The following is a 26,006-nucleotide window of genomic DNA, read 5'->3' on the forward strand; positions in this document are numbered from 1 at the left end:
AATCATCAGGTAGGTCATTGTCGGATGTCGGGCAAGATGACAAGTAAGCAAAGTTAAACTTCTCATTCAAGATAATCTTGTCCACTTGAACAGCATCGGTTATAATGTGGCTTTCGTAGCCGATTACAATTGATTCAAAATCGTTCAGGACAAGGCTATCACCGTATTCGGGTTCACTATCCGCTTCATTTCCACTCCCGAGCTCCTCGACCAGTGGTTCGTCTGAGTCTTGCTAAAGCAGGGAATCCGTGAAGTAGTTCTCGAATCCCTTGAAGGGTTGCTTGTCGGCAACTACTGTTTTCACTCGGTCATAGTCGTCCACGTATTTTAGGCATTGGTGCAACGTGGATGGGACAATGCGGTTATTATGGATCCATGGTCGTCCCAACAGCACATTGTAGAAAGTCTCGGCGTCGATGACGTAGCAGGTGACCTCCGTCTTCATGTCGCCTATACGGCACTTTAGGCGGATTTTGCCAAGCGGCCTCGTCCCGGTGGTGTTAAAGCCGAAGATGGTCGTGGTTATCGTGGAAAGATGCTTCTGGGGGATCCCCAGGTGTTGCATAAGTTTCAGGGGGACAATGCTCAGCGCGGATCCTGGGTCAACTTGGATTCGATCCACTTTGGAGGAACCGATGTACCTCGTAAAGTACAAGGGTCGATCGTGAGAAGTACTTTTGATTAGCATGTCCTTAGGGATGAACGTGATGCAGGGGACCCACTATTCGATGGCCTGACAGCACCGGAAACACTTCTTTCCCGCGTCTTCCTCCCTTGTGGATGAGAAGTGCATGGCAAAAACCTCCGAGTCGACTAATGCCTCTTGTAGAGCCTCCCGAGTAGGTCTAGACAGACGCAGGATTTCATACATGGTGATTCTGGAGGGGATGTTTTTCAGCTATGTGAGTACGTTGAACCAGAAAGTTTGACTACTCGAGCTCAGCCCATCGGGATTTGGAGGGGCTATTGCAGATGGCCGTGTGGAGGGTCCTGCCGGATCCTCTGCCCTTACCGGGTAATTCTTAGTGAATTCCCGTAGTGGCTAGGCGGCAGCCTCCTCATCAGAGTTTGGTGAGGGCAGCTACTGCCGTTTTGTCTTCATCCGGGATAGCGGAGACGGCGTTACAAGGTTTACCTTTGGTCCTCCTTGAAGGCTTTGAAGTCTATTGTTCATCGCCGAAGAGGTCCGGGTGGACCCACATCACCTACCCTGATGGCAAAGTCTACGATACTAAGCCTTTTCCTTGTTGATTGTGAGGATCATCATTAGTAATCTTTAGTATTGCCTTAGGGATAGGAACTACCCCTACCGGCGCTTGAACTTTTGGGAGATCTGTTCCAAGACTCAGGGTGATCATGTTTGTGGTCACCTGTTTTTATACCTTCTCCTTTTTTAGAACCCCTACATCGTATAGGTCTTGAAGCTTATCCTTGAGGATATAGCATTTGGAGGTATGGTGGCCGAGGAACCAGTGGTACGCACAGTAGCTTGGGTCATTGGTCTTGTTCGCCTCTTCAGGCTTGGTTACCTCCGGTAGCTTAATCCTGTTGCTTTTGAGGAGCGTGTCAAGGGTTGCTACCACTTGATCTTCCCTAAAATCGTATTGCCTCGTGGGACATTGTTCAAACGGCCTAGGTTTCGGCTTTTGGGCTGGTTTGGGTGTCGGTGCGGAGTCAACAGCCATGATCTCCTTTCCTCTCGATCGAGGGGGATTCTTAGGCGTGCTCAGTTCTGCAGCTCCCTTTTTGAGGTGAGGCTCCTCGGCCTCGAGCCTCTTGTTATATTCTCAACCTGCTCGTCCTGGCGAACGAGTTCTTTCTAGGTTCGGGTTTCTACCACACCAACCTTGGATAGAATATGGATCGAAAGATTATTGCGACACATCTCAATCAGTGTGGCTTCGGAGACTTGGTCTCGGCAATGAACCGATCGATTTCTGAGCCTCTTCACGAAGTCATTGACTGACTTCGACTTCCTTTGCTTTTCAGTAAGGAGGGTGGCCATTGACACCTCTGTATCATCATCGAAGAAACGGGCCAAGAAAAGTCTTTCCGCGTTAGCCCATGATGTGATAGAGCCTGGTTCCAACTCACGGAACCATTCGAAAGCTACCCCTTTGAGGGTGCCGATGAATAGCCGGGTGAGGATAGCATCGTTCCCGGTGAGGAATCTGGTTTGAGCCATAAAGTAATAGATGTGTTGTGAGGGGGAGCCCTTGCCATCAAACTGTACCAAACTGATGGGCTTGAACTTTGTTAGGTAGGGGACTGTGTCCCACTCGATAGGGTATGGTCAGACCACCCCCAGTTTGTTCATGTTTTGTTAGAGCTTCAAGGCATTGAGTTGGCTTTGGAACTCGTCGAACCTCTTGTCTCGGGTAATACCCCCGGTGCGTGACGTCCCTAACGATGTCATGGAAGAGTGATCCGAATGCAGATCGGTATTATCTTCCAGTTCGGTTGTCTGGTTAGGAGTGGGTTCCCACTCCTTGTTTCCTGCGGGCCTTCGTAGGGTACGCGTGGCTCTTTTCTTTTTCTTCTTTTTGTTCAGAAGTTGCTCCAACATGTCTCTTATGGAATCGATGACGACCTGATGTTCTTCAAACTTTTTGGCAATCGTTTGATCATTTGAGGTCTCAGCCTGTGCACCCTTGCTAACTCACCACGGCTCGAGTGTGAGGTCTGGGATGTGGCCGCCGCTAAGCAAATATCCTCTTCACAACCGGAAGGGGTGCTAAGAGAGCATAATCGAGCGGGATGTTCACTCCCATATGACTGCGGGTGTGCAAGAATATACCATCATGCTCGCGTTGAACCAGCGGGTGATCGGGTTCCCAAGAAAGAGTCCGCATCTGGAGAATCTGGAAGTACAGTTTTACCTTTCCCCGTCATGTTGACCGTAACAGACGAGAGCTCTAAATCATCGACGGCGTGCCTGATCTCGATTTGGGAGGTTGTTGAGCAAGCCTTTCGAACACCGAAGGTCTCGCTGTTCCTACACACTGGCTCTCGGCGAGCACCGCTTGGATAAGCCTTTCATAGTGACACCGAGGATCCGCCTCATGTATGGTGCGTTTGCGCGTCAGGTAACCCCGGAGATCTTCTGCGGGTGGTTGGTGACAACCCCCAGCGCCAGAGGGACCAACCAAGCGATTGCATGAGAGAGGTTTAGATGAACCCTCTTGCATATGCTGGATGGAATGGTTAAGCGTTAAAGTTAGGCGAGTTCGCCTTGACAGGCGGGTCATCGCCCTCAGGAGAGTTCCTGCCTATTGGCAAACTTTGACCTTCCGTTCATGCAGGCGAGTTTGGGAGGTTTCACCAACTATTTTTCCTTTGTTGTTAAGGCTCGTTTGCTCGCAACGCTTAGTCGTCGAGTGGATTCGACAAGGCTCGCCTGATTCCAAGGGATCGCCAGCTCGGGCAGGCTCGCGATCTGGACAGTCCGTTTGTATCAAGGATGTGACCTGAGAAATGAAGTCCACCTGAGTTGGCAGGCTTGCCCGTTTTGATCGGTTCACCTGGGTGGCCTAGCTTGTCAGAAATATCGGACCCGTCAAAATGGGGGATAGAACGATCAGAGCGAAGTTTGCCTGAACACGAGGGTTCGCCTAATTTGGTAAGCCCATCAGCGTTGGGAGGGCTGCTCCTCTGTTTTGCATTTTTCAGACCCAAAAAATAATTTAGGCCGTCATATGAGGTAAAGGTTTGGGCCTCCTGCTGGAATCGATGACAACCTGATGTTCTTCAAACTTTTTGGCAATCGTTTGATCATTTGAGGTCTCAGCCTGTGCACCCTTGCTAACTCACCACGGCTCGAGTGTGAGGTCTGGGATGTGGCCGCCGCTAAGCAAATATCCTCTTCACAACCGGAAGGGGTGCTAAGAGAGCATAATCGAGCGGGATGTTCACTCCCATATGACTGCGGGTGTGCAAGAATATACCATCATGCTCGCGTTGAACCAGCGGGTGATCGGGTTCCCAAGAAAGAGTCCGCATCTGGAGAATCTGGAAGTACAGTTTTACCTTTCCCCGTCATGTTGACCGTAACAAACGAGAGCTCTAAATCATCAACGGCACGCCTTCTTTGGTGGCTACGCCTTCGACGCGAAGATCTCGATTTGGGAGGTTGTTGAGCAAGCCTTTCGAACACCGAAGGTCTCGCTGTTCCTACACACTGGTTCTCGGTGAGCACCGCTTGGATAAGCCTTTCATAGTGACACCGAGGATCCGCCTCATGTATGGTGCGTTTGCGCGTCGAGCACCGCTTGGATAAGCCTTTCATAGTGACACCGAGGATCCGCCTCATGTATGGTGCGTTTGCGCGTCAGGTAACCCCGGAGATCTTCTGCGGGTGGTTGGTGACAACCCCCAGCGCCAGAGGGACCAACCAAGCGATTGCATGAGAGAGGTTTAGATGAACCCTCTTGCATATGCTGGATGGAATGGTTAAGCGTTAAAGTTAGGCGAGTTCGCCTTGACAGGCGGGTCATCGCCCTCAGGAGAGTTCCTGCCTATTGGCAAACTTTGACCTTCCGTTCATGCAGGCGAGTTTGGGAGGTTTCACCAACTATTTTTCCTTTGTTGTTAAGGCTCGTTTGCTCGCAACGCTTAGTCGTCGAGTGGATTCGACAAGGCTCGCCTGATTCCAAGGGATCGCCAGCTCGGGCAGGCTCGCGATCTGGACAGTCCGTTTGTATCAAGGATGTGACCTGAGAAATGAAGTCCACCTGAGTTGGCAGGCTTGCCCGTTTTGATCGGTTCACCTGGGTGGCCTAGCTTGTCAGAAATATCGGACCCGTCAAAATGGGGGATAGAACGATCAGAGCGAAGTTTGCCTGAACACGAGGGTTCGCCTAATTTGGTAAGCCCATCAGCGTTGGGAGGGCTGCTCCTCTGTTTTGCATTTTTCAGACCCAAAAAATAATTTAGGCCGTCATATGAGGTAAAGGTTTGGGCCTCCTGCTGGACGAGGGCCTATCGTCGCCGCTGCCGAGCTCTTCTAGAGAGAGGACCGTCCGTACGGACCGCGACGGTGTGGTCTGTGCCAAGGTGAACCACTGTCTCTTCCCGAGTGAGGGCCTACGAGGGTCGTTTGGTGACCTATTTGGAAGTCTTTGGCCCTGTGTTTTTGGCCTTCGGCTCGACGTTGGTTGATTTGGGGGGAATGAGTTCCCCTGCCATGACATGGAGCCCTCAGGTGCGGAGGCCTCGACCGCTTGGGGTCGGCTCCTACGCACGACTCTGTAGCGTTTGTTGGCCTTCTTGTTTTTGATGATGTTTAACAAACAATTTACCACTAATGTTATTTGTCTAGTATTTGTGTTTTCTTATTTATTATAGACAAACAACAAGTTGGAGGATGGATGGAATATAGCTTCAACGATCATATCCAAAGGAGGTTGGCGGAACGTCGGTGAAGCTTATGCAATTCTAGTTCAAGATCCAAGTTCAGCTTCATCCACAATGTGTACCAAGTTGAGCTACAATGAAGATCAAGATCAAGCTTGGGTAATCTAGTTTAGATTTATATTATGTGTGTTAGATACTCTAAGCTCAATATAATATACACACACATTTTATTAGTTTCTTCGTATATATATATAGTTATATATATATACACAAGTTTTGAAAACTATACATATATATAGTTGATACGGCATAAACATGTACCAAAAAGGTTGCAAGTGCACAACCGTGTCAAGTTATAGTATTTAAGATATCGATCCCACGAGGAAAGTGTTTTGTAGGAGAAAATATAAAATTGGTTCTTATTTTGTGTGCGTGACAAATAAAAGTGATGAGTAAATGTGATTGTGGAGAGATAATGAGAGTGAAAGTGATAGTGTGTGAAACGGCGCAAAATTTAAGTGAGAGTGGATGTGACAAAGAATGAATATGATCAATAAGGCAAGAAGGAAAAAGAAAATAAAAATCAAGAATAAAGAACAATTTAAAGAGGAAAAAAATTATTTTTATTAATTGCAACTAAAGTTACAATTTTTGGAAGGCCTTCTCAATTAAGAGTAGCCCTCCTCTCCAAAAGGAGTTTACAAAATTTTCACACCTCTAACCCCTCACTCTCTACCCCTATTTATAGTAATCTTCAATGAATATGAGCCATTGGATTTGTCTTGAGCCCCAAGCAACAATCTCCACCTTTGAATTTGCTTTTTGTTCTTCTCTAGCCCAACATCCATATGATTTTCAAAAGAAAATAAAAGTCCAAATATTGCAGCCGGTCCATGAAGAATCCAAAAGCCCATTCATGTTAAAAAACAACTCATGTGATTAAAATCTTTAAAATCCAAGCTCAAAGCCTCTTTGCATGTGAACATGTGATTTTCGGTCCATGAACATGTGATTTTCGGCCCATTAGTCTTCATTTCAAAAAGAAAATGAAAACCGGCCCATCTTGCATCCATGAAGAAAAATCTGCTGCAACAAGCAAATCCAACCTCCATTTTGCTTCATTTGATAAAAAAATGCAAATAAGTCCAAAGCAACAATCAAATGTGGAGAATTTTGAAGTCCGGCCCATTCCCATTCATTTGTTTGCAAATAAGTCCGGTCATGCTTCATTAAAATCCAAATCTTTGCATAAAAACCCACTTCATTCCAACTCTTTGCATCCATTTTCCTCTTTGAATTTTGCTTCATGGGCTTCTAAAATGCTACAAAAATAGAGAAGAGAGGTTTTGAGGGGTTTTACATTTAATAATATTTATTTATATTTCCATTCATTTATGTGCAAACTAATCTAACAACAATTATTAATGGTATATTTATTCATATAAAATAGATAATGAGGGTATAAAAATATAATAAAATGTGATTATCAAATACCTCCACACCTAAACTTTTGCTAGTCCTCTAGCAAAGAAAATAAAAAGAAAATCCTAACTCACTTTCGCAGGAATCGCGGTTGTATTTAGCGCATACAACAAGCATTTAAACCCCTAGGTTACCCTAGTGGACTAGTTGTAGTCTCGTGAGGGTTTGCAGTGAATATACCCATAAAATTCGGTCAACTTGCCAAATTAAAGAAGTCAGTAAATAACTAAATTCACTTGATAACTTTTAGATAATCTAATTGGAGCCAGTTATCACTCAAGAAAACATTTTTATATATAACTCTAAGGTATATTTTCAAGAAAATCTTCTAATTGTAGCAATACGAAACCAAGCCAAACTTAGAAATTTAATTTAAAAGTTTTGAAAAGAACATGCTAACTCTTTGTTTTAAATAATTTTCAAGATACTTGATTTAAAATATTTTCTAAGACCATATATACAACTATAAAACATTTTTTTAACTCTTTCTTCCTTGGTGATTTTTTCTACTTTAACGGGCTTTCTAAGTGACCATTTAACGAGTTTTGGGCCAATAGATCCCAACCCAAATGGGCTTAGGTCATTAAGTATGGAAATACTCCTTGGGCTTAATTACTTGGTCAGCTTAGGCTTTAAAAGATAGAATTACCTTGAATTCAAGAGTTTTTTTTTCTTTCTTTTCTTTTGGTGCCCATTTTTCGCACTTTTCTTTTACAATTTTTTTTTTGTATATGTATATATATTTGGAAAATATGTAAATCAAGACACTTTGAAAAAAATTATTTTCAACTCTAAGTTAAGCATGCAAAAATTTCATTATTTTAAATAAAAGTCCAAGTTAAGGCTTAAGTAAAGTATACTACTTTGAAAATCATTTCTTATGAAATTTATTTAGAGTTATCATAAAAGATGAACTTAAGTAAATAACCAACTAGGGATTAGAAAATTTCAAATTTATCAAATAAATTAATTATTACATAACTCTATCAATTTGGCAAGTGACGATATTTTTATAAATTTTTTTTTAAGAAAAAGGGGGGGAAATGTAACTAAAAATATAAAATAAAGAGAAAAAATAACTAATTCCCACCCCCCCACACCTAAATTTTGCATTGTCCTCAATGCAAACTCTATGATGCATAAAGTAAAGCAGATAAGAAGTAAAGCACTTACATTTGGTCGGCTGATAAAAATCTGCAATTACCTTTAGTCTGACGAGGATGAAAAAAAAATTCTTTTTTTTTCTTTTTTTTCTTCTTTTTCTTCTTTTTCTTTTTCTTTTTTTTCGTTTTTTTTCTTTTTTTTTTTTGAAAACTGAACAAGAAACTCTCAAATGAAAAAAGATTAAATTCTTTTTATTATTCTGAAATAAACAAAATAATCAATGTAGAATGAAATATTCAACATGAAGAGTTCATGTTCTACATTGAATCCTACCTTATTGCTAAAAATTCTCCCATGGATTTTAAATAAATTCAACATGATATAATCAACAATGTGCTGAAATTCTAAGCATTCCGGGGTGTTTAATGATTTTTATGGCAATGGAAGGTAGGTATTATTGGTGTCATACATATTGGACTCAGATTCTTGATTTGTGAATGTGTGTTCTCTAACAACCAATTTTTCTTTAATAATTTTCTCAACCCCAGGATTCATGGTTGATGTGTAAAAATTTGGTTGTTGTTTATTTTCCAAAAATCTTAGTTCATCAAGAAAGAGTTTTTCAAAATTCAGTTCAAAGCAGCAATTGTCCAACACAGTTTCTTTATTTTGACAAACCCGATCTGCTTCTCCTAATATTTTTAGCTCCTCACCGAAAATTTCCTCAAAACTTAGATCTGACTCTTCTTCTTCTTCCCCTGGTCTTTCCTGAATAGAATTATCAGGGGAAGAATGAATTGGGACAAGAATTTGGCTTAAAGGTGTTCTTTCCTGATTATCAACCTATTTTCCTGACTGTAGTGCATTCATTTTAGTGTCATTAGGATTGACCACGGGTTGACTCAAAATTTCTCCTTCCTCTTCTTCACTTATGGCACTAGCTAGTTGATCAATGTGGGTTTCTAATCTAGCTATAGCTTGAGTGTTAGAGTTAAGTATGAGTTTGGTTGATTGCATAAAGGAGTTCATCGTGTAGGATATTTGAGTTAACATATCCATGGCTAGTGTGGAGGCCTTAATTATGATTTTAAAATATTTTTCCAAAATATTGAGACGTTCATCATGATCTGTATCAAGAGGAGTGTGAGTTACAACTTGATGATGAGGAGACTGATTTTGATGTAACAGACTGGGTTGTTGAAATTGTGGATGAGAATTAAAAGGAACTGTATTTTCTCTAGGAAAATGTTGGGTCGAAGAGGGAGTGAAGTTTTGAGTTTCGGAGTGGGTTCCCTGATTCCATGCAATGTTTGTGTAACTTGCCCAACCTGGGTTGTAGGTTGGAAAAAATGGATCATTTACCGAATACTGATATGGACTCTCTTCAAACTCCCGAACTTCATTGGAAACATCAATCCTATTGGGATAACATAAATTTTGAAAAACTTGTGGATTAGCCATTTGTTCAAAATGAATTTGTTGATGTGTATTGTCCTTAATCCACGTTTTGCATGCACCAAAAACAATTTCTTTTTATATAATTTTTTTTTTGAAAAAATAGAAGTTAGTTTTTTTTTGTTTTTTTTTTTTTTTGAAGAAAAAGGAAAATCCTAACTAAAACAAATCAAAATCAATCATTTTTCAATCACTCTAACTCTAGGGTTAAGCCTAACTCAACTAGACTAGTTCCTAACCAAAAATTCCTTAAGTGAAAAGATAAAAGTTTTACCCGGGTAGTTAGCCAGGTAAGGATAATACTAGAGGGTGATCAAAGATCAATTAAGTACCTCGTTCCTTGCGGAGCGTTTTACGCAACCCCTAAACCTTGCCTTAGACACCAACTAATCTGAGAAAACTTAAACCAGTTCACTTAAGAATTTCTTGTTCCTTATTGAGCTCGAATCCTTAGGGGCCAACGTCTAATGAGTTTTATTAGGCTTGGGTGGTGTAGTGAGGAATTAGTGATTTTTAGGCTAAGGAAAGTCAACAAAAAATAAAATCTCTTTTTTTTTAGTCCTAATTGTCTCTAATTGTGAAGAAGTAGCTAAAGGGTGTAATTAAAAACTAGAAAGAGGACTTACCCGAAAGCAAATCTTCAAATCCTAGCTCTCCAATCCGCGATCTTCAAGCTCCAAGCGTTTCCTTCACAAAAAACACACAAGTTAAAGAACCAAAATAATTAAAACCTACTTAAGCACCTTCCCCGGCAACGGCGCCAAAAACTTGATGCGGCATAAACATGTACCAAAAAGGTTGCAAGTGCACAACCGTGTCAAGTTATAGTATTTAAGATATCGATCCCACGAGGAAGGTGTTTTGTAGGAGAAAATATGAAATCGGTTCTTATGTTGTGTGCGTGACAAGTAGGAGTGATAAGTGAATGTGATTGTGAAGAGATTGAGAGAGTGAAAGTGGTGTGTGAATAGGTGCAAAGTGTAAGTGAGAGTGGATTTGAGTATGATCAATAAGGTGAGAAGGAAAAAAAATGAATAAAATCAAGAAACAAATAAAAAATCAAGAATGAAGAACAAAATTCTAGAATAAAAGAAAATGCAAGAAATTAAAGATGGTGGATTCAATTATAGATATGGGTAATCTAAAATTGAACCCACTTCTTAGAAAAGGGTGATTCCCTAGAGGGTTCTAGCCTAAAGGTGAATCAAACAAAATAAAAATAAACAAAAAGAAAAACTAAACCCAAGAGGGTTCTAGCCTCAAGGTGAATAGTGTAAGAAATTAAAAATCTAACTACAAAATAAATTGCGAAATCTAAACTACAAAATAAAATTGCAAGAATTAAATACACGAAAATAAATCTACTCTATAAGCATAAAATAAATCTAAGGCAAGAGGGTTCTAGCCTCTTGGCTATTTAACAAGAAAATAAGATCTAAACTACAAGTATGAAATAAATCTACACTAATAAGCAATAAAAAGGAAATAAAAGAGAAATGCAAACCTTCAAATAATTCTCCATCTTCATCTTCATCTTCATCATCCAACAAAGAGAAGAAGAGAAAAATTTAAAGTGGTGAAAAAAATTATTATTATTAATTACAATAAAAAATTACAATTTTGGAAGGCCTTCTCAATTAAGAGTAGCCCTCCTCTCCAAAAGGAGTTACAAAAATTTTCACACCTTTAACCCCTCATTCTCTACCCCTATTTATAGTAATCTTCAATGAATATGAGCCATTGGATTTGTCTTGATCCCCAAGCAACAATCTTCACCTTTGAATTTGCTTTTTGTTCTTCTCTAGCCCAACATCCATATGATTTTCAACAGAAAATAAAAGTCCAAATATTGCAGCCGGTCCATGAAGAATCCAAAAGCCCATTCATGTTAAAAATCAACTCATGTGATTAAAATCTTAAAAATCCAAGCTCAAAGCCTCTTTGCATGTGAACATGTGATTTTCGGTCCATGAACATGTGATTTTCGGCCCATTAGTCTTCATTTCAAAAAGAAAATGAAAACCGGCCCATCTTGCATCCATGAAGAAAAATCTGCAGCAACAAGCAAATCCGGCCTCCATTTTGCTTCATTTGATAAAAAATGCAAATAAGTCCAAAGCAGCAATCAAATGTGGAGAATTTTGAAGTCCGGCCCATTCCCATTCATTTGTTTGCAAATAAGTCCGATCATGCTTCATTAAAATCCAAATCTTTGCATAAAAACCCACTTCATTCCAACTCTTTGCATCCATTTTCCCATTAAAATCCAAATCTTTGCATAAAAACCCACTTCATTCCAACTCTTTGCATCCATTTTCCTCTTTGACTTTTGCTTCATGGGCTTCTAAAATGCTACCCACTTCATTCCAACTCTTTGCATCCATTTTCCTCTTTGACTTTTGCTTCATGGGCTTCTAAAATGCTAAAAAATAGAGAAGAGAGGTTTTGAGGGGTTTTTACATTTAATAATATTTATTTATATTTTCATTCATTTATGTGCAAACTAATCTAACAACAATTATTAATGGTATATTTATTCATATAAAATAGATAATGAGGGTATAAAAATATAATAAAATGTGATTATCAATAGTTTCATATTTACTATTGTGTTTTGGTATTTATTGCATAGAATATGCAATTTTGTGAAAATATTATATTCTTAGTTTTTGGACTTAACAATAATCATATACATATTTTATTAAGTCTATATAATTATTGTGCAAAGTTTCAAAACATGGTTTAGCCAAAATGTCAAAATTCACATGTTTCCATCTTCGTGTTTTGAACTATTTTGCAAAATGATGATTTTTCACAAATGGGAAATGCAATTTGGAAAATTCTTTTTGTAACATGTTTGTTTTCATGTTTATATACACTTTCCAAAGTTTCATTATTTTTGGACTTCATTTGTTATTTTTAACAATTTTCCAAAGTCTCAAAAATCAGCTTTAAAAACTAATTTCTGTAGTATCAGATTTCGGTCGACCGCTCCGGTCGACCGCTCATATGTTCAGTCAGCAGTGGGCAACAGAGAGTTTGCCGGTCGACCGGTGCGGTCGACCGAGAGCTTGAAATTTCCATCGGTCGACCGTACCGGTCGACCGATGAAGTCTCTGCTTGTCATAGAATCTGTGGCGCGGTGCAGGCATCTCCCGTCCTAAGATAGCGAGGCGATTCCTCAAAGTAGAAGCAGTGGTGAGGAACTCATTGCGAGGCGGAGTATCTAGCCCCAGTACTCCAGGATGTAGTCCAACAATGTGATCTCGACTCGAACCAGGAACTGCCTGATGAGTAATATAGCCGCAGTGAACGCTCTCATGTTCCTTTGTCAAACTCCACGACATCTCCCGCTTCACAGCTTGGCGCCTGAGCTCAGTCAAAGAACGGTGTCGAGGAATCTTCGGCAAATACATATAACGACTGCCAGTCTGGTAAAGCCACTGCTCAGCCTCAATAAATACTGCATCGGGATCCCTGGTAGAGTCTCCAAACAAGAAGTCAGTCTTCCTAAGAGACTGAACGGAACCGGCATCCTGCACGAGAGGCGCATCTGTGATCAGCTGGCGAAGGGCTCGATGTCCACCTTCCTTCACCACTTGGACAACTTCCAACGGTAGAGTCTCCAAACAAGAAGTCAGTCTTCCTAAGAGACTGAACGGAACTGGCATCCTGCACGAGAGGCGCATCTGTGATCAGCTGGCGAAGAGCTTGATGGCCACCTTCCCTCACCACTTGGACAACTTCCAACGACGTGCCCGGAGCAAACTGGGAGGTGAACGGAATGGGCGAAAAGTCATCAGATGTCGAATAATATTCGTCGCGACGTCCATTCACCGCATGCGATGAAAAAGCTCCGGAAGGATATTCCACTGAAAACAAGCAGTTAAGTGTTTGTTAATTTCAGATATAAAAGGAAATTGAATTCATCTTACAAATTGGTAAGATAGAGTCATTGCCTTATAAAGGGCGAGACGATTTGGCCACATTGCGCATTTATAAGATAGGGTATATCGACAATATATCCCTGCCTTATAAAGCACAATGCAGCGTCAAAACGCCCCCTTTATTATGAGATGTGGTTTTGACCAAGCAAAACCCATCTTTAAAGCGTCGATCCTCACCAAGGAGAATCAAGGCTTTTCCCGATCGCCTCACCAAGGAGAGCAAAATAGGGTAAAAGGACTAAATTGCAAAATTCTCAGAAGAAGAGGGTTAATTTGCAAAATTTCCATAAAGCGTCGATCCTCACCAAGGAGAACCAAGGCCTTTCCCGGTTGCCTCACCAAGGAGAACAACGGGGGGTAAAATGGACCAATTTGCAAATATCCAGAAAAAAGAGGACTAATTTGTAAATTTTCGAAAAAGGTCAAAAAATTGCTTCCAGAAAAAAGAGGACTAATTTGTAAATTTGCAAATATGCCAAAAAAGTAGCTCACCAGCATATGAAGGGAGCGCGCCATCAGCCGATGCAGCAGGAAAACGACCTCTCGATACTCGCGACATAATGGCCTACAAAAAGAATTCAAGAGGTCAGATCTAGAAATAAAAATCACATTTTTACCCCCTGAAAGACAAGCTCGAGGCGACGAATCGTAATCCTAACCCTCGCACGCAACCCCACGAGTTCATAAATTAAATTAAGCATAAAAAATGCTAAAATTATGGAGATATACCTGAGGGGAAGCTCGAAGATCCAATAAAGATTAGATCTTGAAAAGTGCTCGAACCACACGCTCGAGGGGCCTGAGAGAAATTCCAAAAATGGCGGTTTCGAAGGATTTTTCAGTCAAGGATCAAAAGGAGTACTAGATCTAAGACGAATATCAAGTTTTTAAGGAGATCGGAGGCTCGAGGGAAGAGAAATTCAAAAAGGAGGCAAAGGGGGGGCCGGCCCTAGGGTAAAGAAAAAGAAAAGAAAAAAAAAACCCTTTTTATATAGGGTGAACCGGTTTTGGGCCGAACCGAACCGAACCGGACCTGACCCAGTTCAAACCAAAACTCAAATTGAAGTCGAACCGAGCATCGAAACGACTTTAAATCGAGCGACGGTTCAGCCCATCACTTACTCACTCCTCTCCCATTTGTTCGGAAGAGTCGGAGGATTTTTTGAGCCGATTCACTGCCTTTTTTGGCTCATTTTAAGCCGGTTCAGATTATTCGAACCTAAAGAACACTCCGAAAAATATACGAGTATAAACTGCTTCTTAATACTCCAATAAGGTATATGAGTATAAACTATTCCCTATTTTTGGTTTGAGAAGTTCCTGGAGAATATTGTTTATAAATATTCTTAAGGATAACTCAACCACACTACGCCGGACAACGCGTTGTGCATAAAGACTCGACGCCACAATCAATGGTCAGCTAAAAGGAATCGACTTCAAGTTCAAAAAATTCCGACAAACGGTCAGACAATAAATGCAGCACCGGAACTCTTACAGACTTTCGACAAAGCACCGAAAAGCCTGGAGAATTGAAGGAGTCAAGAACGGGAATCATTCCAAGGTCTCATTACACCGACTGAAGGTGGGAAGGCAATCATATCCAAAGTATTCCAGACTCTTCTATAAAAGAACGAGACTGAAATACTTTGGAGGGGTATCTGTAAGGCATTATAAATGCTTTATATGTCCGCCATAGCATAGCATGACACAAACCGACGAACCAACGAGACGACGAGATCGACGAAGTCGGCACAAGAGCGAACGGAAATACATCCATACGCGTCGGATCAAGAGCCAAGTGTTAAGGAATCAACGAGTCATACCAACCAGAGAGAACAGACTCGACGAATCACGATCGAAATCAAGATCAGTTTCGACTCGAAGCATCAGGAAGGCGGATTTAACTGCTGAAACAGGAAATCCGACTTAACTGCAAAGTCAGATAAACCAAACAGAAGTCTCAAATCAACGCGAATCACGGACAAAACGAGACAGACGTAAAAACGGAACAAAAGTCCAAAACAAGCCGCGGGCTCGGCCAAAGCCCGACCACCTCAAGGTGGCTCGGCCAAAGGCCGAGCCACCCTGAGGTGGCTCGTGCCCGACCACCTCGGGGCTCAGCCAGGCGAGCCACCTCGGGGTGCTCGGTTGGCCGAGCACCTTGAGGTGGCTTGCCATGAGCCACCAGCCTCAAGGTGCTAGGCCACAAGTGCGGCCACCCACGGGTGACCGACAGTGGCTGATGTGCGCGACACTTCTGTGTTTGCGGCCAAACCGGTCCTGAGAGCTATAAATAGCCTAGAGATTTCATTTGGGGAGGTGAACTTTCAAGAGCGCGAAACTTCCGATGAAGAGTGAACTCGGAGCTTTGAAGACCAGAAGACTTGCAGAATCTGATCATCGGCGAGCATACCACGTCAAAAAAGGCAGGATTTCGAAGAGGAGAAAGAACAGGATCTAGAGATTACACGAGACATCACTCCAGATCTAAAGCTTGGTCTTAAGATTCTCGAGATCCAGAGCGAATTATTCCCTTGAGTGGAACTAATCCTCCCGGCTATTATTTCCCTTCGTGGAATAATACACAGTATAAATCGTGTAGATCCAACCAGATCTAGATCAGCGCGGTGGTCCACCGGATTAACCCCGGCGGCAGGCAAGAACCCACCAAGGCGAGCGAGCCGCAAAACAGGACTCGTGATTTGTTCAACAAGAAGAAAGTTGTAATCTTTTATTATTTTTTCTTATGATTTAGTTGTAACCGGATCTAAAAAAAGACCGGATCTTTTGTAACCCAAGATGACAATTATCTTAATGAAAAAGACAACAGTTTTCCCCGCGAACAATAACATAGAGAAATTATTGAAAAAACGCCGCAGGTGCTCAATATTCTAGGGATGTTAGAGGACTCTCCCGTCTGGGGCCCTTAGTCGATAGGTGTCGGCTCCTAGTCTTCCATGACTGTGTAGGGGTGTAGGCAATAAAAATTGCCTTTAATCCTTATCAGAGAAGTTCAGAACAAAACTGCTAAAACCTCGCCCGAAATAGCAGAAAAAGGGGAAAACGCAGATATCTCCCAAACCGTAAGGAATTTGGCGAAACGGAGGAAGCGAACCGAAGCCTTTGGCTGGGTTCGGATGGCTCCATCTCGTCGAGATAGGCGATTTTCATATATAATTCGTCCAATTCCGACTTACGGTTTGAAAGTTACGGCCTATTCTTCGATCCATGCTATAGAGCTCGCCTAACGGCTTGAAGATCGCCTGCAGACCCAGGTTCGTTTGCAGTCCCCAGCTTCGCCTGCAGTTGCAAATCCGCCTGCAGACCAAATTCGCCTGCAGTCCCAAATCCGCCTGCAGACCCAAGTCTGCCTGCGAGCTCGCCTGCAGACCCAAGCTGCAGACTCGCCAGACTCACCGCCTGCAAGCTCGCCTGCAGACCCGAGTCTGCCTACAGTCCTAAGCTCGCCTACAGACCCAAGCTGCAGACTCGCCAGCTCACTGTCAACTGCCCACTCGGAGTATGGGAATAGTTACATCAGTGGTCAAATCCCACAAATCAAGGGAGAGGGCACAGTACCCCAAGACCGTCAAGCGGCCGTCCACAGTACGAAGGAGAGATTTTTGGGCGCTCTCTCTGGCGCGTGTTGGGTGGAACGCCTTGGTGTTGGAGTCAGGCGATCTCGCCTCGACTGGCGAGTCTTCGCGTTTGAGCGAATTCCAGTATGTGGGCGAGTTTCGACCCCGTGTTTAGAAGAGCGGGTTCGGGAGGAACCGCCTATTTCCTTTCCTTTACGTTTATCCGCCAAATGATTATGGCGAGGCTCGCCAGCCTTCGAGGATTCGCCTACTTGGGTAAGCTCGTATGCTCGGTGTGGTTTGTTCGCATCAGGGATATGACCTGAGAAGCGAAGTCCTCCTGAGCGGATGGCTCTGCTGTCCTCGGTTGACGCTCCTGATTTGGAGGGCCTTCTGAGGTCGGGCAGCTTGCCTTCCCGTCTAGTGTTTCTCGGGCCTGTGTGATGGTTCAGGCCATTATGAGAAATGGAGGTTTGGACCCCCTGTCTGACGGGTGTTTGCCGTCGCTGTTGGTTAGTTCTCCCAGCGGGGAGAACGTCACCGTGGGTTGTGGCATTGCGGTTTGTGCCAGAGTGAACCGGCGCTTTCTCCGAGGTAGGTGTCTGTGTGGACCGCTTGGCGATCCATCTGGCAGACCCTTGCCTCTTGCGCTCGATCTCTGGGTTGGCCCTGATCGATTGCGAGGGAGTGGGTTCCTCCGATGAAACTCGGGTGGAACCCTCAGGTGCTGAGGCTTTGACCGTCTGAGGTCGGCCTCGGCGCACAGCTCTGTGGCGTTTGCGGGACGCATTGCCACCCGAGGAGGAGGAGGACAAGTATTCTTCGTACTTGGCCTGGTCGAACTCGATTTCGAGGGACTCTACTGTCGTCCCGATAGTAACCTCATCAAATTGAGCCACCACCATTTCACTCGATGAAACAGCTGCTCCCACTGTGGTCGCCATCTTCTGTAGGGTGAAAATTTGATTCTTCCGAAGAAAGGAGTTTCGTTTGTATTTATAAGAAAGCTTATTACAAACTAACAAATCAAATGTTTACAACAGAAGCAGAGGGAATGCCCTCTTTGTTTAACGTGGGTTCTTCGGTGGCGATAGGACGCTTCGCTCGGTGCTCGTGCCGAGTCTGCTTCCCTTGGACGATCCGATCGAAGTTGCTGCCGGAGCCGGAGCTTCGGTTCTCAAATGAGGGAGCCTTTGGCAAAGGTCCAGGTTCAACCTTTGGGAGATTAGCCAGCCGAATATGCAATGGCCAAATCCCCCTTTCATGCTGGCTGAAGATGGGTTTTAATAGGCAAGGGATGACATAGGCCATCCCTTGATTCATGGGATTTGACCACGTGAGGGAGACAGCTTGACTGCTCCTTGAATTATGGGATGTGACCACACGTCGTTCAGAGATATCCTGCTGTTCACCTGCAACAGGAGCGGTCATTCGAGGAGCCATGTTTTACATCACGTCACTTAGGAATGAGAAAGCCACTCCTCGTATGCGTGACAGCGGCTGGCAGATACTCGAGTGGATATGGCCAACTCACTGAGCGCCGGCGGCCCTCCCTTCTGCTTGGACAAGTGAGGTAAGCTGAATTTATGAGGGTGCAGGCTGTTTCGGCGCCTGTCCGCGGTGAGCTGCATTTATGAATGTTCAGGTCGACTTGACACCTGCCCAATCATTCGTACTGTGAGCGGCCGCTTGACGGTCTTGGGGTACTGTGCCCTCTCCCTTGATTTGTGGGATTTGACCACTGATGTAACGGTTCCCATACTCCAAGTGGGCAGTTGACAGTGAGCTGGCGAGTCTGCAGCTTGGGTCTGCAGGCGAGCTTAGGACTGCAGGCAGACTTGGGTCTGCAGGCGAGCTTGCAGGCGAACTAGGTCTGCAGGCGAGCTCAGGGACTGCAGGCAGACTTGGGTCTGCAGGCGAGCTTGCAGGCGAACTAGGTCTGCAGGCGAGCTCAGGTGCGCAGGCAGACTTTGGTCTGCAGGCGAGCTTGCAGGCGAACTGGGTCTACAGGCGAGTTTGGGACTGCAGGCAGACTTGGGTCTTGATCGTGCAGGCGAAATTCGAACTGCAGGCGAGCTCCTGAGCATGGATCGAAGAATAGGCCGTAACTTTCAAACCGTAAGTCGGAATTGGACGAATTATATATGAAAATTGCCTATCTCGACAAGATGGGGCCATCCGAACCAAGCCAAAGGCTATGGTTCGCTTCCTCCGTTTCGCCAAATTCCTTACGGTTTGGGAGATATCTGCGTTCTCCCCTTTTTCTGCTATTTCGGGCGAGGTTTTAGCAGTTTTGTTCTGAACTTCTCTGATAAGGATTTAAAGGCAATTTTTATTGCCTACAAGGGGCCTTCCCAGTTGGGATCTCCAAGTGTCTTTGTCGAAAGCAGCTTTGTGGAGGATGAGGTCGCCAGCATTGAATCTCCTCGATCGGATTTTACTGTTGTAGTAGTGAACAATTCGTTGCTGATTGGTGACTTGGGTCCGAAGTGCTTTCTCTCGGGTCTTGTCTAGGAGGTCGAGACCGACTCGAAGTCCTTTTGAGTTTATGTCCTCGTCGAAGTACTGTAGTCGGATGGCCGGCATGCTTAATTCAACGGGAGTGACTGCTTCAGCACCATAAGCTAGCTTAAATGGCATTTCTCCAGTCGAGTTCATGTGGGTCCTACGGTATGATCAGAGGATGCTAGGAAACTCTGCAACATCTTTGAAAGTTGAAGACTCTAGAAAAGAGATTATCCTAGCAAAGAAGGAGACACTCTCCTGCTATTCTCAGGATTTGGCTATCAAGAAGCTGGAGTTGTTTCCTCTAAAAAGACAACATGATGCTAGCTGGGGTGGTTCTCTCTAAAAAAGACAACCAAGATGTCCATCTTGAGGAAGCCTTTGAAGACAGTGGGAGCTCCTTCGTCTTATAGATGGCTAGTTGGTAAATACCCCAAAATTGTCATTAATGCTGAGGGACACGATTGTGTTAACTCTTCTCAGCCAAATCTGAACTCTGTTGAGTTTGATAATCTTCATCTTGACATGAACGGGATCATATGTTGGATATCTTGACCCCAAGATATATTTTTGATGATAACAATTTATTTATAATGTGTGTTATGTATGCACTAACATATCAATGCAGGTAATAAAATACAAATATCCGATATGCTCAAGATATGTGAACTAAGTGCAGTGATGAGTTCAAGGTAACAAGAAAAGCAAAGAAGAATATGTTGGTAAATTTTTAAATTGTATTTTACATTTTCTTTGTTTAGATTCTTGTAAAAGCCTTGATCACTCACAACACATACATGCACATAGTATTTAGAACACACTAACATATGCTTAGTGTGTGGTTAGCTATAGAAATCCCCTAAGTTAACCATTAGGGTTTATAGATATAGAATGTTGTTCAAAACATATCAAATAACTATACAAATCCCCATAGTAGTCGACTACAGAATCCTCAGTCAAATATCCAGAAACTTCATATTTACAGAGTAGTTGACTACTCTCATTAATAGTTGACTACTCATTCTCAGTTTCAACTTACAGAAACTTAAGTTTTATAATATAGTCGACTACTGCCTTTAGTAGTCGACTACTAACCTGTTTTTTGACTTCACAGAGTCTAAATGGACTCAATGTAGTCGACTACTAAGCCTTGTAGTCGACTGCAAAGATAGTTTTTCTAACTGTTCTGAATTTGAATTAGTGATCGTTTATAGTCGTTTGTAAACGTTCATTTGGTTTAAAATTTGAATATTTCTAAGGCTATAAATAGGTCAAAACATCAGAGTTTGATGAGTGACATTAGTACATAAAAGATTCCAATTTTGATCAAATTTATTCTCTCTTGATACAAATTCTCATTTAAATTGTCAAGAAAAGAAAATTTTGAGATTGTCTTTGTTCTCCATCATTACTAGAAATTATTTAGGCAATTTTTTGGAGAGTTTAAATTCCTAAACCACTTCTGCACTTCACTTCACATCAAGGCTTATAGGGATTTGTACATTTCTTCAAATAAGGTTTCTCTTGGGTTTGAGAGAAGATCTCTTGGTGTAGAGATTGATGTTGTAATTTGCAGGAACTTACAAATTAGTCAAGTTTAATTTTGTAATTAGTTTCAAAATTATAATGGAAATCTCAAGCGGGATTTGTTTGGGGACTGGATGTACACCAGGGTGGTCGAACCAGTATAAAATCTCATGTTTGTGATTGTTCATTTTCTGAGATTGTTGTTCATTGTTCTTACAAGTTATAATTCATCTTGTAAAATTTTTAATAACACTATTCACCCCCCCCCCCCCCCCCCCCCCTTCTTTCGTAATTCCTACAATTGGTATCAGAGCAAGGATTACAATGTCGATAAATACATCACAATTCAAAGAGGGTCACTCCATACAACAACCACCACTATTTGATGGTACAAATTATAACAACTGGAAATGCCAAATGAAGATCTACCTCCAATCACTTGGCTATGATCTTTGGAACATCGTTGAGACAAAATTCACAAAGCTAACCACTCCATACACCAAATGGACACTTGCTCAAAGAACAAATGTGAATCTAGACTCCAAGGCAATGAATGCGTTGTTTTGTGCCATAGATAAGAACGAGTTCAATCACATGTCTACCTCTACATCTGCATATCAAATTTGGCATACTCTTGAGGTAACACACGAAGGTACAAATAAAGTTAAAGAATCTAAAATCTCTGTTCTTATGCACAGGTTTGAATTATTCAAAATTATAGAACATGAGACGATCTTTGAAATGATCACAAGATTCACCGACATCACCAACTCTCTAATTGCTCTTGGAAAAGAATATACACAATTGGAGATGGTAAGAAAAGTACTTCTTGCACTCATACCAAAAATGGTAGAAGAAGACGACAGCAATTGAAGAAGCCAACGATCTCTTAACACTCACTCTAGAAAATCTCGTTGGGAATCTAATGACATATGAAGTACAACTTCAAGATAGAAAGGAGAGAGAACAATCAGAGAAAAAACTGTTTGCTTTCAATACTTCATCTGACATAGACAATTCAGATGATGATGATGAAGACATTGACGCACTTTCAAGAAAATTAAAAAAGTTCTTTATACAAAGTAAGTATAAAAAGGTTAGAGATACTAACGATAATATTATTTGTTATAAGTGTAACAAAACAGGTCATATGATGAAAGATTGTCCTCTTCTCAAGTCCAAATTCAAGAACAAATCTGAACATTTCAAGAAGAAGAAGAAGGCATTTGCAGTCAATTGGGATGACAGTGATGCATCCTCATACGATGAAGAAGAAGAAACAAACAAGAAAGTGGCAAACATGTACTTTATGGCTTTAGAAGATGAAGTATGCAATAATTTTAATAATGATGAATTATTGAATGCTTTCAATGAATTATTTTTTGAATTTAAAAAGGAAAAAGTGAAAAACAAGTTTTTGAAAATGGGAAATGAGAAATTATTTGAAGAAAATTCTTTTCTTAAATTAGAAATATCTTCTTTAAATTCTCGTATTTCAGATTTGGAAAATAATATTTCATCTTTGAAAATCAAGTATGAAGATATTTTGAAAAATATTTCAAAATTTAATTAAGGAAAAGAGAATTTGAATGACATATTATCTCATCAACAGCTTTCTAACAATTATTTTGGACTTAAATTTGTTAAAGAAAATAATAGTTTGAAGACTAATTCATATTCTAAGAATAGCCATTCATTTGCAAAGAATATACATGCTAGGAATAAATATATTTGGGTTCCTAAACATTTGAATTCTCATAATAAGGATGTTTATATTGAATCCTATATGAATGATGTTTGTTATTCTAAAGATTATTTGTATACTAACAAATAATCCTATATGAATGATGTTTGTTATTCTAAAGATTATTTGTATACTAACAAATGGAAACCAAATTCCATATGGGTTTGGAATTCCAAAGGCTAATCCTTTCGGACCCAAATAAAAGTGGGTACAATAAGAAAATTGTTTATATTTCACGTACTCAATTAAAATGGGGAAGGATACAAGATATGCATATATGTATATATATACATATATATGTATATATATACATATATATGTATATATATGTATATATATATCTATATACATATATGTATATCTCTATTATATATATATACATACATACATATACACACACACTGTAACGCCCCACCCCGGAATCCCGGAGCCGGTACGCTATTAGATCTGATGGACTGGCCTCACAAACCACCACATATCTTTTCAGCACGTTTTGTGCTCACTCACGCGCTCCCTGGAAAACTTCCGAGGGGGTCACCCATCCTAGAATTTCTCTAGGCTAAGCACGCTTAACTTTGGAGTTTCTAAGAGTTGGGTTTCCAAAAAGAAGATGCATCTTGGTGGTATGAGTATTCTAATCAAATCTATGAATACTAATCACATCACCCTCTCAAGGGTTAGGGTATTACAAACTCCCCCACTTAAACTCGCAACGTCCTCGTTGCGCCAAATCATATCATCCAAGACCATACCATCCGAGTGAGATTCAAGAGGTGAAACTAAGAATGTCAAACCTGCCATGCACCACACCGTACAATAACATGTTTCACCATCATAATTACTATCTCTCTAGTAGAGTCAATAACAGGTGTAGGTACAAAAGCAAGTAAAAGATAACACAAGAGTCAACTGATGAAATAATAGAGGTCAGATTAATATTTCATCATCTAAAATACTGAAATACAAGTCAATATCTGAAATGAATAAACTGGAACTCTTTAACAAGTCTCAAAAACATAAAGTCTGAAAAAGAGGAAATAAGGCACACAGCCTTTACAACTGCTAGAAGTAAACTCTCAAAATGTCTAAACAAAAGTCTACAGTAGAGCTCAAAAGAAAAACAAAATACAACTATAATAGAATGACTAAAGCTAGAGTGCCTCGCCATCAACATGCGACTCTCCGAGCTCCTGGCTTGTTACCTGAAAGGAGGAGGGACAACGAGCGTCAAAGCGCTAGCGAGCAACATCACAACCAACCCCAAGGAGAAAGGACTCGTTGTATACAGAAAATACAGATATAACATATATATAAAATCACAAATCCTATTTTAGAATTGTGATGGTGAAACATGTTATTACACGGTGTGATGCATGGCAGGTTTGACATTCTTGGTTTCACCTTGGACTGCACCCTTGTATGAACCCAGGGGCGTCACACACACACACTATATATATATATATTGCTAATGACAAAGGGGGAGATATATAGAAAAAATTATTTTTTTACTGATGCTTTGATGCTGGGGGAGTAAAATATTTTCTAACACAATTTATTTGTCATCATCGAAAAGGGGGAGAATGTTGGACATCTTGACCCCAAGATATAATTTTAATGATAACAATTTTTTTACTATGTGTATTATATATGCACTAACATATCAATGCAGATAACAAAATACAAACATCTGATATGCTCAAGATATGTGAACTAAGTGCAGGGATGAGTTCAAGGTAACAAGAAAAGCAAAGAAGAATATGTGGGTAAATTTTCAAATTGTATTTTACATTTTTTTTGTTTAGATTCTTGTAAAAGCCTTGATCACTTACAACACATACATGCATATAGTATTTAGAACATAATAACACATGCTTAGTGTGTGGTTATCTATAGAAATCCCCTAAGTTAACCATTAGGGTTTAAAGATATAGAATGTGGCTCAAAACATTTCAAATATCTCATATCTTAGTATCAGTAGTCGACTAATCGCCTTAGTAGTCGATTATAGAATCCTCAGTCAAATATCCAGAAACTTCATATTTACAGAGAATTTGAAAAATATTTCAAAATTCAATAAAGAAAAAGAAACTTTGAATGACATATTATCTCATCAACGACTTTCTAATAATTATTTTGGACTTGGATTTGTTAAAGAAAACAATAGTTTGAAGACTAATTCATATTCAAAGAATAGACATTCATTTGCAAAGAATATACATGCTAGGAATAAATATATTTGGGTTCCTAAACATTTGAATTCTCATAATAAGTATGTTTATATGGAATCCTATATGAATGATGTTTGTTATTCTAAAGATTATTGTATACTAACAAGTGGAAACCAAATTCTAAATGAGTTTGGATTTCCAAAGGCTAATCCTTTCGAACCCAAATAAAAGTAGGCACCACAAGAAAATTATTTATATTTGAGGTACATTTTTTTACTAATGTTTTGATGCAAGGGGAGTAAAAGAGTTTAACTAATGATTTGATGCAGGAAAAGTAAAATATTTTCTAACATAATTTAGTTGTCATCATCAAAAAGGGGGAGAATGTTGGATATCTTAAACCTAAGATATAATTTTAATGATAAAAATTTATTTACTATATGTATTATATATGCACTAACATATCAACACAGATAACAAAATATAAACATCCGATATGCTCAAGATATATGAACTAAGTACAGGGATGAGTTCAAGGCAACAAGACAAGCAAAGAAGAATATGTGCGTAAATTGTCAAATTGTATTTTTACATTTTCTTTGTTTAGATTCTTGTAAAAGCATTGATCACTCACAAGATATACATGCACATAGTATTTAGAACACATTAACATATGCTTAGTGTGTGGTTAACTATAGAAATCCCCTAAGTTAACCATTAGAGTTTATAGATATAGAATGTGTCTCAAAACATATCAAATATCTCATATCTTAAGTAGTCGACTAATCCCCTTAGTAGTCGACTATAGAATCCTTAGTCAAATATCCAGAAACTTCATATTTATAGACTAGTCGACTACTCTCCTTAATAGTCGACTACTTATTCTCAGTTTTAACTTACAGAAACTTAAGTTTTACAATATAGTCGACTAATGCCTTTAGTAGTTGACTAGTAACCTGTTTCTTAACTTCATAGAGTCTAAATAGACTCAGTGTAGTCGACTACTAAGCCTTGTAGTCGACTACAAAGACAGTTTTTCTAACTGTTCTGAATTTAAATTAGTGATCATTTATAGCCGCTTGTAAACGTTAATTTTGTTTAAATTTTGAATATTTCTAAGGCTATAAATAGGTTAGAACATCAT

Source organism: Asparagus officinalis, chromosome 5 (genome assembly GCF_001876935.1).
Source record: "Asparagus officinalis chromosome 5, Aspof.V1, whole genome shotgun sequence".
Classification (NCBI taxonomy): domain Eukaryota; kingdom Viridiplantae; phylum Streptophyta; class Magnoliopsida; order Asparagales; family Asparagaceae; genus Asparagus; species Asparagus officinalis.